Raw genomic sequence first — 17970 nt, 5'->3', positions numbered from 1 at the left:
TCTATTAATCGGAAATCTATATATAAATTTATATAAAATAAAATCAATATTATTAATTATTTATTAACAAATTAAAGCTGTCTCGATGACTAATATGATTAAATAAGTTTTAATTTATTAATAAAAAATAAAACTTAGCTAGGACGATTGCTTTATATTGAATCTAAAAATAAAAATTTTAATAAATAATTAATAAAGTAATATTATTTACTAAACAGAAGCCTTAATATAGAATGCATTAATATATATTAATGATCATTAGTGTCATTTTGACGCGTTGTATATAAATTCGTAGAATTATGCAATTCTAAATGCCGCGAATTAATCTCAGAATTTACACAATTAATATTATCTGCTTGAAAGAATGATCTTGTTACGCAAATGGCCGAAAGTGTATCATTTCCCAATTTATTTCTTTTTTTATTTTTTACATCTACTACAAAGGAAAATATTCGTTCTGCTTCGGCATTTGAATGTGGGAGAGAAAGAACTGCTTCTACTAATTTTTCTAAATTTGGAAAAGATTTATTACTATTTTCGCATTCTAATATTTTAGCCCACATTTCTTAAATATTTAAAGATGTTAAACTTTCTTTTTTTTTTTTCTGTAACACTCGCTATTCGTAAACTAATTGCGTTATACCAATATTACCTATGCGCGTAGCAACGACACTAAGATCTTTGAAAGTGGCTCTAGCCTTAGAAGAAAAAGCAACTTTAGGGGCAAAAAATTCAAATTCGAAAAATGTGTCATTGTAAAACAAATGTTTAATTACTCGCGAACTGTCATTTTATAAAATTCTAAATTTCGAATTTCTATTGTGCGTTTCTAAGGCTCCTTTAATAAAAATGTTTCACATTCCAGTCCTAATGTCATGTAAAGCTTTTAATTGTTCGTCAGAATCTGAGTCTAAAAGAGAAATTTGTTCTTATAACTTCAAAAGTCATAAAATTGTCTGCAATATCTGCTATTAATTGTCGACTGTTGCTAAATAGTTTATGAATTAAAATGTTACATGATTGAAAAAGTGCATTAAAGGAATTGAAAAAACTTAATATTTTAAAAACAAAAGCTAAGCTTTATTATCATTATTATGTAATTGATTTAAAAATAATTTCTGCTGATTCTAATTTATCCTCTGATACAGCTAATATGAGATAATGTTTTAAAGGTTCCCAATTATCCAAAAGTCTGATAACGCATTGATGTAAAACGAATCATCTATTTTTCGCTAATTTCAACATTTTATTTTGCTCTACTTCAAAAAAATCTTGAAACTCGCGTAAAATTGTGTTTCGTTTTGCACTGCCGGACACATATGTAGTAATGTCTCTAATTAAACTTTCGCAAGATCGCGGTAATTTTTCACTAGCTTTATTAGCGCGGTGGAATAGCAAATTTAATTGTATTACTTGCGGAACATCTACTTTTAAATGTGTCAAAAAAGAATTTTTATTTCTAATCATGACGGATTGTCACTTGCTATTCCAACAAGATTTTATAAGGGAATTTAATAATAACTCTAATAATAAGTATTTTTTAAAAAGTTTATATAAATTATCCGCGGAACAATTTGTAGCATCGAGAGGAAATTTGTGAGATTTGAACAACGCTAATTGAATTACAACTCTTTTATTTACTGGTGAAACGTATTTTACGAGAATACACAAGTTTTGTCACTTATATCGGTTCTCTCGTCTATTAAAACTGAAAATTTAGATGTTTGTAAATTTTAGACAATTTTTTCTACTTCTCGTTGCACAATAATATTTTTTACTATTTGTTCGCATTTAGTCCGTGACATCTTGTATAGCTTTGGGACGTACACACATATTTTTCAACAACGGTATCAGATAATCTATTGTACAAAAAACGATATTATAAACGATATATGTTCGGTGAAAAAAGCTGATAATTTAATTTCAACTCATTTTACCTCGTCAGAATGTGAAAGTTTCTTCAAATGAGGTATCGCTTTCTACATTAACATTATTTACATTATCTCTATGAGAAGCTGATTCGATATGTCTTGATAAATTATGTCGGCAGCAAGCGAAATATTACAAATTGTATACCAAGCTTTGTTGTCATTTTCTGCCAACCAACCTTTAAAGAGATTTTCGTCTAACCAAGATCTTTTAAATTTTCGGATACATATCTTTTTTGTGAGCCTTTTTTCTGATTCCATTGCGATTCATTTTAACCTAAAATACTTTACCTAAAATAATTTTCCTCTTAGGATTCCTCCTGTTGTCCGGTTCGATTTAGCGCACAAACTTCGCGGTCCACATGACATTACAGCGTTAATTTAACCTAACCTAACCTAACCTAATCTAACCGACTACAGCACTGCCCGTTAAGCTGGAAACGCGCATGCGCGAGTGCGGGGCATATCTGGCATCACTGCGTATGTACAAATCTTGCGTCAATCAAAATGAAGAATTATGCCGAATCAAAAATGCGCTTGATATAGCATCATTGATAAACAAAGATTGTTTCTTTTTACGATCACGTTCTGTATCTGTATCCCAGCAAAAGATTCTGTGCTGCCTTCAGTAATTTCAAAAGAATCTTTCAGAACATCAAGGACCTCATCGAGCGCCTTCCTTGATTCCGCCAGCAAACCGTCATCCACATATAAGGCTTCTGATGTAATCATGATTTCCAGCGAATGAAGATCATAAATTTCCTCGTGAAGATCACCGTGCAGAAACGCTATCTTCACGTCAAATTGTTTTACCTCCAGATTTCGTTCTGCCGCCAGATTTCTGACTAGAAAGGTTCGTACCGAACTACCGGTGAGGAGAATTCCTGATAATCGACACCAGGTTTCTGCGTGAATCCTTTCGCGCATAATCGATGCGCGAAAAAAAAGAATCCCTTATAGCGCAGGTTGTTCTCTGGTGATGTTTCTTTGATCTTGAACACTCATTTGCAACCTATGGTATTGTTGATTTGCTTTTCGGTAAAAATGTTAGCCTTTAAGTTTTGTTTTTGTCATGTGCGTTTAATTCTTCTTGGATTGCTCTGATCTACTTTTCAGCTTTCGTTCCAGAGATCGCTTCCTGGAAAGTACTTGGTTTTTTCAGTTCTATCAAATTAGTTTGATATTTATCGGATTTTTTAATTTCGCCTGTTTCTTAGAACACGAATTGTGTCTTATCTTCTTGTTGAATTTCTTCTTCTGTATTCAAAATTCTCGTTGTTGCTGTCTCTTTCCAATTGTTCTGTTAGTTAGAAGACTCTCATTCGCTCTTGGATCATTTGGAAACGAGTCATTGCCTAATGGAAGTGTAATATTGTCACTAGTCAATGTGATCTTTTTGTCTTGAGATTCATCGAATTTAACATCACGTGAAACGATTATCTTTCCTGTATGCAGATACATGCAGTAGTTTGATAACTCTCGTTGATAACCAATGAATATTAGCTTCTTCGATTTCTTATCCCATTTGCCTCTTTGTTCTTTAGGGACATGAGTGAAGGCTTCAGATCCTTGTATGTGCTCGATCCGGTCTTTTATCCATTCAGATTTCATACGTACTTTTTGTAGAGAGAGAAGTCGGCGTCCGGTTCAAGATATACACAGCAGTGTTCATAGCTTCTGCCCATAAGCGAGAAGATAAGCAGAAAGATTCTTTGCATGTAACATGAATCTGGTCCAGATTCCAGTCCTGTTGTCTCTCTCTGATCTTCCATTCTGCTGCGATATGTGCCGTTGTCTCCACTTGAATTCTATGTTTGGTGAGATAGTGTGACATATTGTTGTTGATATATTCTTTATCTATCCGTAGAATCTTGATCGATCAACCGAATTTATTTTTAATCATGGCATGGAACTCCTGGAATTTTTCGAAAACATCTGATTTATGTCTTATAAAATCAATATATCTAAAACCTGAGACATCGTCTATCCAGCTGACATAAAATCTGGAATCTTTGGAAAATCCTTCAATCGATTGTTGATATTGGTTCGTCCACATCTGAATGAATGAGCTCACCAGGTTGCATATCCCTAGGTGCTCTTCTTGAACGGAAGTCTGTATTGCTTGCCATATTGATAGGCTTCGCAAATGAAATCGGAATTTTCAGGGACTTTGCCCAGTTCCAATAAACCTTGCTTGTTCATCTCATGTAAAGTCTTGCAGTTGACACATCCGAGACGCTCATGCTACAATGCAAAAATTGCAGATCAGAAACAATGGCAGCGCAATGTTCATTCTTTAGAACGGTGTAAAAAGTCTGGAATAGATTGTTGTCTTTTCTTGTCCCAATCTTGAGAACGTTTAGACTTATTTTCACAACGTCACATTCAAAAATGACAATATAACCTCTTTTTAAATATGCTTCCACTGAAAATAAATTTTTATTAAGCGGAGGCATGTATAGAACGTCTTCCAGTTTTGTCCTTCCAGTGATGCTATGTTCAAATTCATTTTGATGAATATGGTCCCATGGCCTTTTATTTCGCACCGTCATTGAGAGATACATATTCGTTACTGGTTTCAACTAAATTTTGAAAAATATTCCTTCTGTCATATGCTTGGATACTCTGCTATCCGAATATCATGCATAGATCTCTCGCTCAGATTAGACATGTTCGTAAATGAATTACGCGTTGCAATAAAAGCATTGACATTCGCTGTATGTTCATCTTTTTGTCTTTTGAGATTGCTTTTTTTTCAAATCTCTTTTTTTTTCTACAATTTCTGGCCCCTTTTTATGGCAGAAAAACATTCTAAAGAATACCGATTATCCTGAAGGGACTTACTTGAAGAATCGACATGTTTTGTGACTCTTATTTATAACTGCCAGTGCACTTGTTGATTCTTCAGTTGTTGTCATCTCTTCTTTAATAAGTGATGTTAATTCTTGTATTTGTGTTTGCTTCTGAAAGTCCACACTATCCCATGCTGTGACCAGTGCATTGAATCTCGATGGCAGGCTACCATTATCGTAACGTCGGAGAGTGCCTCTCCTCTCTTAATTGATGCACCATATTTTCTATTCTCTCGCGATATGTTGCGTAATTGAATCGCCTGCAGCCATCTTGTACTCGTGAAATTTTATCATAAGTAATAGCTTGTTCACTTTGCTATTCATGAATTGAACGCAATTTTCGCCGCATTTCTGCCGATGATTCGTGATTAAGTAGTCAAGTTGCGTCGTTTCCATCGATGATAAAAGGATAAACATTACTTTTGCATCTCTCTAAATCCATGCTTTCTTCTATATTGTATTCCGGCTTTGTTTTAGATCCTTCCACTGCTCAGTATGTCGTTCGCTACAAGGATTGCCCTCATCTGGAATTTCCATGCCAGGAAGTTTGTTCGAACTTGGTTATGTGCCTGAGTTCTATTGATGCACTCATAGTTAACTGTTTTCTCTATCAGAAAAAAAACTGAGTTCATACACTGTATGCTTTTCCTCGTCACTTATACCGCATGGTCTGGGCCCATACCCTGTTAAGGTTAAACTAAAATTTTGTACAATCCGCCAAATGACGAAGGAAGAAAAATGAGACAGGAAAAGAGAAAAATGAGACATGAGATACTTCAGAATCCGTTTTTATCTCAGATTGCAAAAACAAAATATATTTTGTTAATAAATGAACTTAACCTATTTGTCGAGACAAGCATCAAAAAACGTGGCGCGCGCAAACAAGTCCATAAAAAAAAATAATATATGATAGAGTACAGACATTGACCGCTTATATTTGTGAACGCACAGTATCACCTTAGATCATATCCAAGAACATAAATAAATTCATGAATCAAATAGAATATGAAAATATCCTTTATAAAAAAACCTTAACACAGCAAGTGACAAAAATTATTTATTTTCTTCTCATAGGATTCTGAGAATTTTTCAGTACCGCATTTTCTCATGTTGGTAAAAATAGCAATGAGAAAATGCAGTATTAAGAAGTTGATAAAAAATTCTGAAAAAATTCTTAGAGCTCTTCTAGAGCTCTATAAGAAGAAAATAAACAATTTTTGTCTCTTGTCTGTTTTTTTTTAAGTTGATAGTACTTGAGTAAAAAATGATTAAAAACCGATGTTTGATGATTTTTAGTAATTGATATCTGTTAACTATTGAAAATAATAAAATGGTAGAGAACTTTTCAACTCAGTTTAGTCCGCTCTACCTCCATGCAAGAGTTTTATTGTTTCTTATCAAACTACTCTTTATAAACTAAATCAAAAAGTCTTCAATATCTGCTTATTCACTAAACATTTACACAGAACCCTTAATAACCTCTCGGGTTTAATAACATCTGCAGTTATGGCCAATCACAAATCATTTCATTCTTCTGAAGAAGCCACAAACTTCTGGTAGCTCACCTCCATGTTAATTTCACCTCCATGAAGACAGCGCTGGACAGCGACATAAGCCTAGTTTCCACCGATCCGGTAAGAATGTAAGAACCAATTACAGTCGAGCATTCCCCTGTTACAGTCGAACGACAGGAGACTGCTCGATTGTAGTTCTTATATTTTGACCCGGTTTAAACTCTCGAAACTAGGCTATATTTGAGTTCTCTCGTTCACACATAAATTACATGAATAAATTCACACGATACTCACAGACAGGATACATATGTATAGGAGAACTAAAACAAAGACATCTCGGAATTATCATCTCTTTCTATCACATTGAGTCAATCTATTTATATAAGTCTGTGGGAACAGCTGTGATTGGCCAACTTCGTAACTATGTTATTAAACTCGATTAAGCGTGCCATGTAATAGAGATCAATGATATTTAAGTCCTCAACATATACTACTGAAAGGAGCATAGTTGAAGCTGAAACGATTGTCAAGGATGGAGAAAGCCGAGAAGATTGACAAAGATGGAAATAGAATGCGCCTAGTCAGCAATGCATATGCTCCATACCAATGCGCATGAGGATTTGCGGGGTGAAGAAAAGCAGTGAAAAAAGGCGACATTTCACCTCCCCTCCCTACGTATCAATCTGGAACATGCGCAAGCTGTCTATATGCATTCTATTTCTATCCTTGTCTTCTCGGCTTCAGTCGTACAGGGATTGTAGGCTTATGCTGCTTCCAATATGTTCTAAATTTAATCCTTAGAACACAATGCTCAATTTGATGCCTCATTTTACCTATTTAAAATAATTTAAAAAATTTCTAAAAATTCACAAACATACATTTGACTTTCTAGAACAAATGTTTAAACTTCATTTTGGAAAATAACGAAATGTAGTATAAGTTATAATCACCGAAAAGCTCACAAATTAGGAAAAAGTAAGGAATCGCTCAGTCACTAGAGATCCACGATAGTAGGGTACAGGGTGAGTTTGGTGAAAGCAGGCACAACTTCTGATTGGCCTAATTTATATCATGCACTTGATGCGGGTACTAACTTTGTATTGTCTTAATTAGCAGGATAATTATGTGCAGGATTGCTGAAATGAAAGGAATTCAATTTCGTTCTCATATTTCTTCCTACTTTCTTGTATCCTATTTTGCAACTGGGCATTACACAATTCAGAATGGCATTGCAATTGTTTTCCTATTTGTCTTCAAAAATTATTTTAAACATTCAGATTCGTAATTTTTTCGGAAATCGGAAATAAAAATATTTCTTTCAGGAAGAAAGACTTTCTTTCCTGATTTCTTTCTTCCTATCGTATCTAATCTAACTACGATGCATTCACTACGCGCAGAACCACAAAGGTGCGAGGTATTGAAAATCGAAATTTAATTCGAAATCGGCTCACTTTTATTACATGGAGTCTCCTTTCTTTTTAGATAAACCTATACATGATGTGTGTATTTAATTAATCATTTTGATGCATATTATATCAATTTAATACATCAGTCTTTAAATATAATCTACAAATACGCAAAATTTAAGATAATTTAATAGAAAGTTACTAGTTAGTATCCGTATCAGGTGCACGATATAAACTAGTAATTGCTTAACACATCTTGACACAAACGTACAACCGGTCACAAAAATGTTGCAACACTTTTTTTAATAAGTTTCACAATGCAACCTACTCACCAAATGATTCTTATTTGTGGATCCATGAATAAGAACTAATCGCTCGATGTGTAAGCTGCATTTCGAAACCCATCGAAAAAAAGGTGTTGCAACTGTACACAGGAGTGCACAAAATATACTTGCACAAAATATAGCATTGTGCACGATTCAATTGGAACAGAACGTGTACGCTGTGCATGGTTGAGATCCGTTTCGGATAGAGTTAAGACTTAAACACAATAGGCACAGGCAACAGGGCTCTGATTAGACAACTTGTTATTCCCTGTTGCCTATTATATTTAAGCCTTTAGGAGCTGCGCACAATAAAAGGAATAGAAAACAGAGAACAGAGAGAATAAGAATTTCAATCTATCAGAAACTGTATTCCATAATACATAATGCGCAGTCTCTTGTCGCGTAGTCCAATTCTCTATAGGTTTGTTTGCGTGGCATGCTCCAACATGCTCCTACTTTCTCCATCCGTAGATCCTACTCATTCAAATGCGCTTATTAAAGTGAGTAGGAACTATAATGAGAACATATTGAAGCATTGGAGTATGCGACGCGAACAAATCTTATGGCTGCGTTCAGCGAACTCAAGCTGAGTGAATACTCGCTACAGGTATATTCTTTTAGATCATCAGCATTTTAGATCTGGAAGAATACATCAATAGCGCTTACTCAAGCTTTTGTCTTTGAACTAAATGTAGCTGTTTCCGTGTTGTATTAAATAAAAAAAAGTAAAAGTGCCGGCCACTCAGCGTCCTCATTTATAGCTGCTGCGATTAGTAATATGTAATTGTCACTAGAAAACACAAGCTTAGAGCGCATTCCGTATGCACTTAGACTGCATACCACATAGGGCTTTAAAATCACTAGCTTAACAAAGTACCGTGATGAGAAAATTCACTGAATTAATATTTGGGATCAAAATGGCATCGAAGTGCTATTCTAATTCTGTTAAAAGGTCGATCCATACAGAGATTTGGAAGAAGAAAAACCTGTTATTCTGTCATTATCGAAAATGTCTGGTTGCTGTGTTGAAAATTGCAAAAACTGCAGCGAAAGAGGCTGAAGTTTTGAATAACCGCGTATCATGGAGCCAAAATCTTGCAACATTACTAGAATGGTTAAGTCGGAAAGAAAATCTGAGGGTGCGATTACATGTAGCGCGGTACGCGGTACAGAAACTAGATATAACTATAGGGACCGCGTGCCGCTTGCTTTTTTCCTCCTCTATTACATGTAGCGCGGTAAGCGGCACGGGCTAGTAACAAATAAACTTTAATATGAATTTTTTTTAATATATTATATTGGGTTGTTTAAAAAGTCATTGCGTTTTTTTTCATTTGATTTTCAAGTGTATTTATTTAATATACGTAATGAACATTAATCAATGATATATTGGTTTTATTATATGACCTTCTGCCATCTCCCGGACAACTTCATAATGCCATGTTCATAAAACTTCCCATCCTTCTCTGCGAGAAACTTGTCTAGGTGCTGTTTAATGAGGTCTTCAGAAGCAAACGTTTTACCATTCAAGGAGTTTTGCAAGGAGCGAAAGAGATGGAAGTCTGATGATGCAAAGTCTAGGCTATACGGTGGATGTGGTAACACATCCCAATCATGTTGCAACAATTTTTGCCGAATGACCAAACTTGTGTGTGATCTCGCATTGTGGTGAAACATCACACCCTTACGATTGATTAGCTCGGGACGTTTCTGTGCGATGGCATCACTTAATTTCTGCAGCTGTTCACAGTAGACATCGGAATTAATCGTTTTGTTCTTTGGAAGTAGCTCATAGAAGACTGGTCCCTTTCAATCCCACCACATTGATAGCATTACCTTCTTTTGATGGATCTCCGCCTTTGCTTGTCTTTCTGATGCTTCACCTCGCCTACTCCAATTTCTTTTTCGGCTGATATTGATGTAAACAATCCATTTTTCATCGCTCGTGATCATACGCTTCAAGAACGGATCGTTTTTTTCGCGTTTGATGAATTGATCGCAAACGCTCATGCGATTCGTCAGATGAATTTCTTTCAACTCATGCGATACCCAAACATCGAGCTTCTTTACGAAGCCTATTTCAAATGGCTATGAACACTTCCAACGGACACTTTTATAGCGGTAGCAAGCTCCCGAACCGTTGAATATATATTTGCTTGCACCAATGCTTTCATTTCGTTGTCAATCTTGGAAGGCCTACCGGAGCGATGAGCGTCTTTGACTGAAAAATCACCATCACGGAATCGGGCAAACCAGTTCTGGCACTGGCGTTTTTTAACAACATTTCTGCCGTAAACTCGACGCAACTTTTCCCTTGCTTCAGTTGCTTTCTTCCCTTTTTTGAAGATAATAAAACAGAATATGGCGAATATGCTCTTCAAAATTCTCTATGTTCAAATCACAATTGCAAGCACAAAACTCGACTGAATCGCGTTAACTTTTTTTTGGTTTTTAGGTTGAGTGTCAACAACAAAACGCACGTAAACATTTGACATTCATGTCACACTCGCATACAAATAAACGTGGACATCATCTATTGGAAAAAACGCAATGACTTTTTGAACACCCAATAACTTATTTCTATGCACATTTCATTAATACTCTTATTTTTTCAACGGATTTACTTAATAATTGTATTTAAATTAATTAATTTTATTAAAAAGTGCTTAATAACGTGAATTTGCGGTTCTTATAATCACCTAGTTAGTTTCTGTACCGCGTTACATGTAATCGCACTCTGAGAGAGAACATAAAGGCCGCAGCACAAACTTTTGTATAGTGCATAAGCGAATCAACTAATCAGAATTTTCCCTTTCTTTCCATTTTAGAAAAGAATTTCGATTGGTTGATTCCCTTATGCATTATGCATTATGCAAGAGTCTGTACTGCGGCCATAACGGCCCACAATCTATAATCGCAAAATGCCGAGCACTAAAGAAATAGACATTAATTACAATATCTACCTTTTTGCAGTGCTCTTGATGGAAATAGATAATTGAAATTACTAAAATAACTAAAATCTATTAAATTAATAAAGATTTCAACGATTTCAGCGATTTATTTCAGGAACAAAAAGGTGGATATTATTATGTAGTTAACATCCACTTCTTCAGAAGGCGATAGTGCGCGGTTGCATTTTGTGATTAAACTTTTTATGCTTTTTATGATTAAACACTTTATAGTGCCTTACCAAAACCCTTAATCACAAAATGAGTATTCGCATTTTTACTCCTTACTCTGTTCTCACTTTGCCGCTGAACTGCAAAGGTTATGGTCATTACGATTGTTATAGATTAGTTTCTAAGTTGAAAATCTTGTAGCTTCCTTGTTGCTTCCTATTTATGTATTTCCGCACTTCGAAATTTTACCATAAGATTAAGAGATGAAAAAAAGGATATAAAAAAACTGAAATATTATATATTAAAGATGGCAAAAAAATTTATAAAATGCTTTGTTGCATTGCGATAAACTGTATCAATAGATCAGAAAAAGGTATTCGATTATTTGAATTTTCTGCGGATATTCATCGACAACTTGCTGTAAAATAAATACATGACTTGTGAATAAACATCATTACACTGTCTCGCAGAGAAATTTCAATTTTTCCTTTTTTTAAAATTGACATACATATTTGGCACTTTATCTAGAAATAACCTAAAACGTCAGACATTCTTCAAGTCCTGCACTAATATTACGATAGATATTCAACTGATTTTGAGAGCAAAAATGGAATGAAAGAAGCTATAAATTTCAAGCAGCAAATACAAATCATAACGTGTAATGACATAACTCCTCTCAGTGATGGAATGAGGACAGAGCAAGGAATGGGAGAAGGAATAAAAATAATGGACGCGAATACCTACATTTTTAATATTCTATTTTTTCTTGGCTGCATTATCGCCTACTACTGCAACATTCAGATTAGAGAGCCTCACAGAGACAGAATGGCAAACTGCATTATGTGACCCGGTCTTCTTTGATTGAACTTGGTAATTGAGCTCCAAAGCCATGAGGATATGTCGTTTAAGTTAGCTGACTGCAAAAGCAATACACTTGTTTCCTTGTGCTGCAATTTCCTTCTCGATTGGTAAGGTCTTTGTAAATAATACATATTATTAATCTTGGAAGTAGGTACCTTCCTCTATTATACATATATACATGAAATAAATAAACTATGATTCCAATAAAAATACGTCTTCTATTATAACAGTACTTGAGATACACGTTTTAACAAGAATTATTATGAATTATAAATATTATGTCCTATAAATATTATATCCTTTATAAAACTACGAATTTTTACATTTTGGATATCAGAATTTGTGCATATTACAAAATGCCTGCCGGATGCACTCCCAAATGCGCAAACTTTAATAAAGACGAATATTGCTGCACAACATTTGTCCAAGATCCAAATTTGAGACAAAAATGGATTAATGCTGCTAGAATTCCTGATTAGAAACCTTCAAAATCAGTATTACTGTGTGAGATTGGTACCGAAGCGTGCATGTAAATGTTTTATAATGTAACTCCCGTAAACCAACGAAAATAACACCAAAGTTATAATTTCTCACTCACTATCAATATATTAAATTCAATATAATGTGAGTGTATGTAATGATTACGTAGTTGTGTGACAAATTCTAACATATTGATGTTACGTTAATGATAGTTGGTAGGACAAATATTTTTCTCTAACTGTTTCCTCTTATTTTTTTAGGTTCATTTCCATTCATCAGAATTATACCACATTGGTAACAAAAAACTTATAAAGAAAGGTGCCATACCAAGTTTGTTTTGCGAATGTCAACAACCTATGAAAAGGAAACCTATGAAAAGGAAATCTCTTACAGAAATTCAAACAGCGATGTAATGAATCAATTGAATTTTTTCTTCACAAAAAGGCAGATTTAAGAAGTGATCATTCGTATACTGCTACAGAAAATTCTGAGGAGCAAGAAAACAAGAATTGCAAAAGAGAACAGTATTTAAATGAATTGAAAAACAAGAATATAATTATGATTTACTTTCCAAAAAAAGAAAGTTACGTAAAATGTATGTCCATACTGCACATTATGTAATGAAACCCATTAATATAAATTGAAGACATTCTCTGATGAGGAAAATTATATATCAAATTCTAATCTAGACATACGTATATCATCAGAATGTGATGAACTGCAAACCAAATATTGTCTACAGAGAATTTATTTAGTCCAGAAGAATATGAAATTACTGCAAACCAAATATTGTCTACGGAGAATTTACTTAGTCCAGAAGAATATGAAATACTAAAAGAAAAATTAAAAATGGCTGAAAAGGAAAAAGATATCCTAAAAAGTAAAGTTAATAACTTAAAAATATATATATAGAAGGAAATATTGGAATAATCAATACAGTTCTTAATAAAGATCAATTGTAACAAAGAGCAATTGTATACGGTATTACAAAAAGTTCCAAGTGGTCAGATAAAACAATCGAAAAAGAATTGAACTTGTATTTTGCATGTAGATCATATATATAGATTACAATCAGATACTTAAACTTGTTCCATTTTCTTCTTTGAGAACTCTAAGAAATAAGATACAGCACATTAAATTTGAAATATTTAAAGATATTAAAAATTGAAATATTTACCAGAAATATTTAAAGATATTTTTAAATATCTGCAGTTGATCGTTTCTCATATTCCACGTACATGGAAAATTTGTGGATTAGTATTTGATGAAATGGCAATTAAAGAACAGATCGATTTTGATACAAGTACAAAGGCATATATTGGAAATGTGACATTGTCTGGCAATACATATAAAGCTTTACTTTTCCAATTGTTTGGTCTTGGTTTTCATTGGAAGCAGTATATAGCTTATCTCTTTACTCCATCTTATTCAGTAAATAATGCAACTAAAGAGATTATTTTAAAAATACTTCAAAAATGTTCAATTCATCAGGTTTAAAAGTAATTGTTTTAATTTGTGATGAAAAATAAAGGATTGCTGAAATTAGGATTTAAAATTACAAAGGCAGATATGGTAACACATCCTTGCGATCTAGAGATCATGTTACAGTTGATTCCAAATCCTGTTCATGTTTTAAAAATTTGAAAGAAATAGCTATGGAAAATCAATTTATTTGCTTGCCACAGGATGTTATAGAATTATATAATTTACCTAGTAATGTTGTTGATATGAGTCATATTGAATGGTTATATTCATATTAATCTCAAAATTGCACGAAGTTAAAACTTGCGCCTAAATTAAGCAAAACAGTATTAAGACCAAACCATTTCGGTAAAATCACAAATTTTATTAGAGTTATAAATCATTCCACTGCATTTGCATTAACATTTCTAGTCCAAAAAGATGATGGATTTCCACAAATGGAAAAAATAGCCTGGTTTATTAGATTGATTAGAGAAAGTTAGAGAGATTTGATATAATGATCGGAAGAAATCTTTACCTTGTTTTCAGTTTTCGTTAACCTTGAAAAATATAATAATACAATAGAACTTCTAAAACTAGTATGTTTTTGAAAATATAAAAGTCGGATGTGGTTTACGGAAACCATCTCAGACTCATGTAATATCACGAAATCAATGATTCAATTACAAGATCGTCTTTTAAACGAGGAAAAGTTTCTTTTCTTTTTTCTAGGCCGAGCAAGTCAAGATAGTTTGGAAAGTGGTTTTTCAAACATACGTAGAAGATATCTCAAGCCAACAGCTCTTCAATTCAAATACAGACTAAGACAGATGTGTAGTAGGAAATCATGCAATACCTACCTCCAATTGTACATATGCTGAAATACCTTCCCTTTTGAATATACTTCTAAATTAAATGAAAAAGAAGAAACTGTACAAACATTGCAATTTCCCTAAATTAAATGATTGCCTATGTCAGAGACAACAAATATTTTATAGAATGTGTGGATATGTTGTTTTCAAATTGAGAAATTTCATTAAATGTGAAGATTGTTATCTGAAATTGCAAGATAATTCTGATTTAATGTTCACATCTTTCTCTTTATCTATCTTTGTAGCTATTTCAGATTATACTCCTGGAGCTCAAATAAAAATTAGTAAAGAAATGTTCCATATTCTTGAAGGGGCAGGAAAAATTATGTATGAAAAGCCAAATACAAAATATTACTTTTAGACAAGTCCCTGAATGACAGTTTAATATCTTTATATTGCTTTGAGACATCTCCCTTTAAGCACTTGTCATTATGTTAAAGACAAATTAATATCTTGATTTGTGTTAATGCACGTAAAGCAACTATCGGTAACTCTGAGTGTAGAAAAAAATGAACAAGAATAAATACAGCTTTTGGAAGTAAGACTATGGGAGCAAGAATATTAGCTAACTTCAAACAGAAAAATTATGCATAAAAACTGATTGGAGAAAAAACTTATTTTTAAAATTAAAACAAAACTATTATTTTGTAGGTATTATAGTTATTTTGTAATACCACATTTTTATGCATGTTAAATTTAAAATGACAAATGATCTCAGTAATATTTTTGATTGTTTGCAGTATCTTTTATTTTTATTTGTTTAGAGTTATTCTATATTTGAATTTGTTTAGAATTATTCTATAATCTATTATTGATTGTCATTTTATTGAATTTGATTGAATTATCAATATTTTTCTGTTTTTATTAGAAAATTTATTCAGCATAAATCTTTAATAAAGTATATTACACAACATTTATTATAAATTTCTTATATTTTTCTTTATGAATATATATTTTTTATGATGTTCGTAATTAATCTTTTATGTTTCTTATGAAAAAATCAAACATAATTATTTTGCTGCAAATTTTATTTTTATTACCAAATCACTTTAATATTAAAAACATATACATAATCAAACTTTCACTTTTGAAATCTTAAGTAGCTATAATAAGTTCTATATAAATAGTATGTATATCATGATCAGAAGTAACATTAAAATTTTTATCTCTTAAAATAGACGTCTTACAGAATTTATATAATTGTAAAATTAATTATCCTGATCAAGCAATTAATGCATTACATACAAATATAAAGGACTTTATATGTGTCAAATCATCCTGTAAACAATGAAATCTTTCTTTTAAAACTTTATTTTCTTATATAATATTTTGTAATTAATTTGCATTACATCATAGGTTTGTAAGAGTTCATCAACAACAGATACTGTTTTATTAGCTGATTGCTCTAACACTTTTATGTCCACAGGTAGTTTTTTCTGCAATAATCATTACGAACATAATAACATGTTTCAATTTTTTTCTTCTTTCTAATTTTATAAATTCATTACAAATTCATATTTGCAAAACAAATTTGATATGGCATTTTTCCTTATAAGTTTTGTGCTACGCGATATAATTCTGATGAATAGAAATGAACCTAAAAAATAAAAGATACACATTAGAAAAAAATATCTGTTCCACCAACTATCATTAACATCATCAATATATTAGAATTTGTCATGTAACTATATAATTGTTATATACACTCCCATTGAATTAATATATTAATATTGAGTGAAAAATTATAACATTGATGTTATTTTTGTTGTATAGACACCATACACCATTATGTTGGTTGGTTGTTTACGAGAGTTACATTATAAAACGTTTGTATGCTTCGATACTAACCTCGTACAGTAAAGCTGATTTTGAAGATTCCAATAGCGATCAAGAATTCCGATAGCATCAATCCATTTTTGTCTCGAGTTTGGATCCTGGGCAAATGTTGTGCAGCAATGTCCTTCTTTATTAGAGTTTGTGCATCTTGGAGCACTACACTTGACATTTTACAATATGCACAAATCCTCATTCAGATATCTGAAATGTAAAAATTCATAGCTTTATTTCACGTATATATGTACAATAGAGAAAGATACATATTTCCAAAATTAATAATATGTATTACTTACAAAGCCTTATCAATCAAGAAGGAAATTGCAGCACAAGATAACAATAGCGTATTGCAGTCATCTAATTTAAATGGCATACCCTCACCATGGCACTGGAACTCGATTACCAGATCCAATCAGAAGAAACCGGGTCACGTGATGCAGTTTGTCATTCTCTTCCTGTAAAGTTCTCTAAAGATTTGTTCGTGCTCCAAATTAATCCAGAGAGCATTTGGATCACAAGTAAGATGGCGGTTGGAGCAATTGCATTCATGCGCTCCAATGTTCAGTGAGGAACGGATTTAGGACAAATGAGCATGTCACCTAGCCTAATTCGTGAGACCACTCGAAGTGGTTACCTCGATTATTTGAAAAGTTACCTTGATTATTTGATATTTTTTATACAAAATAAATGTGTTTTTAATAAATATAAAAGTTATAAATTAAAATGTCAAAGTTTTTTTTAAAAAACGAGCAAATGTAGTCAACTAATAAAATTCGTCTTTTATTATAATACATTCGTATAATGCTAAAAATTTCAAACGTTTCGATTTATAAAGTATTCATCAGTGATAATAAAGAGAACGTATTTATGTAACATTCAATGTCAACGAACATATGATACATAATAAAAATTATCGCTCTAGGCTAATCTTATTTAATTATTCCTGCGTTAAGATATTACGGATTGACTATTCTATACCCCACACGTTACGCGTTTCGGCACCAGGGCACATAGCTCATCATACTCGGATATTGTAGCGCGGTGTGTTCGAATATGTGGTTACACGCCGTCACTGGTCACACAGAGTAGAGACGCGTCGCGGGATGGCGTGATGAGATGACGCTGGCGCGTTCAATATGGCGGCGGTCCGAGCTCCGTGTGGCCGAAAATGCTAAACCCCGCAGTTATGGACCGACGCATTAGGTTGTTTTATTTTCATCCTTGTGGTTCCTTGAGACCAGCGATGTGATTCAAAGCTCCTGATGCCTCGAAACTCCTATCCAACAATAGCATGTCTTGGAGATTCTTTATGATCTCT

The 17970-nt window shown here is 32.9% G+C and overlaps 1 pseudogene; it reads left to right on the top strand.

Annotated features, from left to right (window-relative positions):
• Positions 1-13980, top strand: part of LOC108692317 — a 16910-nt pseudogene extending 2930 nt beyond the window's left edge.
• The last annotated feature ends 3990 nt before the right edge of the window (positions 13981-17970 follow it).

This window comes from Atta colombica, unplaced genomic scaffold (genome assembly GCF_001594045.1).
Source record: "Atta colombica isolate Treedump-2 unplaced genomic scaffold, Acol1.0 scaffold69, whole genome shotgun sequence".
NCBI lineage: Eukaryota > Metazoa > Arthropoda > Insecta > Hymenoptera > Formicidae > Atta > Atta colombica.
Note: the sequence above shows the minus strand (reverse complement) of the source record. Positions and strands in the feature narration are given on the sequence as shown.